Source organism: Narcine bancroftii, chromosome 1 (genome assembly GCF_036971445.1).
Source record: "Narcine bancroftii isolate sNarBan1 chromosome 1, sNarBan1.hap1, whole genome shotgun sequence".
Classification (NCBI taxonomy): domain Eukaryota; kingdom Metazoa; phylum Chordata; class Chondrichthyes; order Torpediniformes; family Narcinidae; genus Narcine; species Narcine bancroftii.
Window position 1 is genome coordinate 480,340,707 of NC_091469.1, and position 2,735 is coordinate 480,343,441.

The window sequence follows — 2,735 nt, forward strand, 5'->3', positions numbered from 1 at the left end:
TCTTTTTTAAATGTCAAAATCGAGCCCTTGCTCACCACGTCAGCTGGCAGCTCGTTCCACACTCTCTGCATGAAGAAATACCCCCTAAACTTCTCATCTTTCCCCCTTAACCTATATCCTCTAGTTCTTGCTTGCATTTACTCGATCTACACCCCTTACAATTCTATCAAATCGCCCCTTATTCTCCAACACTCCAGAGAATAAAGTCCAAACCTGTTTAACCTTGCCCTGTACCTCAATTCCTGAAGTCCCGGAAACCATAACCATATAACAATTACAGAACGGAAACAGGCCATTTGGCCCTTCTAGTCCGCACCGAACTAGTGTCTTTCCAACGTCCACTCTCAATCATACCAACCTCATTATGACCACGACCTCTGCATTGAAGATAGAATTGGCTTCTTTCCCCCAGTCAACAGGAGCAAATGAAATTGGAACAACTGTTGACTGCGCCTAATGAAGCACCAGCACCTTCTCATGAACTCCTTCCGACTTGGTTGGAATCGTGGTGTGGAGGACATGGTAGAAACATCCTTGTAATCCATCCTTATAAGCAGTTGCCCAGTGATTCCCCATCTCCTTGAGTTGCAAGGCATGGAAACGGCCCTGCTACCCACTCAGTCCGCATGGATAATCCATCACCCTGTACCCCTTCAAATCTCCACCACCTCCCTCCAGGTTCTGCCATTCACTGACAAACGGTGACTCATTAACAGAGGGAAACTGGGAACTGGAGGAAAGGCCACACAGTCGCAGGTGAAAACATGACAAGCCCCACACAAACTGCACCAGTGGTCAGGATCAAACCCAGTGGAGAGACAACAACTCTTTAAGGGGTGATACATGAAAGTCTGCAGACACTATGGTTTGAAGGTAAAAACACAATGCTGGAGCAGCTCAGCAGGTCAAACAGTGTCCTTCATTTAGCAAAGATTAGGGACATCAGGACTGAGCCTTTCATCAAGGTGTGAACAAAACGTATGCAGGTGCCCAAACAAAATGGTGGAGGGGGGGTGGGAGAGGGGCAGGAACACAGTATCAAAGGCAGAAGGTAATAGGTAGATAAGGGAGGGAGGGCACACCAGCAAACAAGGGCAGGGAGGGGGTGGCTCAGTGAATAGAGGGGGAAAGGGGGTGGAGAGCTAGATGAAGAAGACAGAAGGGAACAGGATAGGAGAGCGAACAGAAAGCAGGCTGGCAGACATGAGAGAAGGTGATGCTACCTGGTTGGAGAGTATCCAGATGGAAAAATAAGCCTTGCTTCTTCAATTTACGGGTAGTCTTGGTTGAACGGTACATGAGGCCATGGACAGACATGCCGGCATGGGAGTGGGGCACAAATTTGAAATGGTTGGCCACTGATCCCTGTCACTGGTGATGGGAAGAGCGAAGGTGCTCAGTGAAGCGATCTCTCAGTCTGGGTCCAGTGTCTCCGACGTAGAGGCCACAGTGAGCATGCCAGACGCAGTAGATAACTTGTATACATAACCAATATTTCAGACTTGTGTACAGCTCTACTAGCCACGCCACTGTGCGCCAACCCCTTTCTCTCATGGGGGTTAACAGCACAGAAACAGGCCCTTCAGCCCAACTCAACCATGCTGAGCAAGTCGCCTACCTGAGCTCTCCCCCATTTGCCCGCATTTGCTCCATATGCCTCTCAACCTTCCTCATTGGTGAACCTGTCCCAATGTCTTTTAACAGTGCCCTGCCTCTACCCATCCCTCTGGCAGCATGTTCCATACACCCGCCACCCTCTTTGGAAAAAAAGTTACCCGAATCCACGTTAAATCTTTTAAGATTCAAGATCAATATCAAGATTCAATTTATAAAACGGTGTTACATTACATGAAATTGCTTTTGCCTGCAGCAAGACAGATTCGACACCAGCAGAAATTGCCTGAAGCAAAGAAGAGGACCCCCCCCCCCCCCCCAGAGTAACCGAGTGCCTGAAGATTTGCCTCCAGCGCTTTCACAGCCACACAGAGTCCAACCTGAGCTCCAGATCCGAACCTCCAACACAATTAGAAACCCTTCAGCACCCTTTCACATCCCAGCTCTAATACCTGGTACCCCTTCAGCCAGTCTCGAGTCAGTCTCCAACCGTCCGCAGCCCGGCGTGAGTCCCCCGATAGCAGCTCCAGCAGCCGTGGGTACCTCAATTCGAGTCACCAGCAGCCCACCACATGCGTGGGTCTTTCAGCCACAGGGCCCCCTCGCTGGCCCGCCGCCATGGTCACCGCCCGTTTAAGCAGTGGAGGTGACCTCAGTAAATATATTTAAGACAAGACTCCTTCTCAGATGGGGTGGTGGAGGGGGAGGTGGTCTCCTCGTTTTCTGGTGCCCTGCGCCAGTCTTCCGCTTCCCCGGAGTCTGCAACCCCTCGCAGCTGCTGCCGATCGCGGGCGCTGCCATCTTGGGCGGTCGGAGGATTTTAAATGAAACCACCGTTGACAGTTGATGGGAGCACTGTATCTCCGCTCCTCATTCCCCGTGGGTCCACGTCAGGGGCAGCGCTGCTGTAACAGCGGCTCCAGCAGCGTCACCATTTCCCCTCTCACTTTAGCCTTCTCATTTTTGAAACCCCCACCCCGGGAAAAAGACTATTCACCTCATCTAGGCCCGTCCTTATTTTGTATACCTTTGTAAGGTCACCCTACCGCCTCCTGCAATCCAGGGAAGGAAAATCTCTTGGCCTGTTTTTTTTTGCTTATTTCAGTACCTTGGAGAGATAA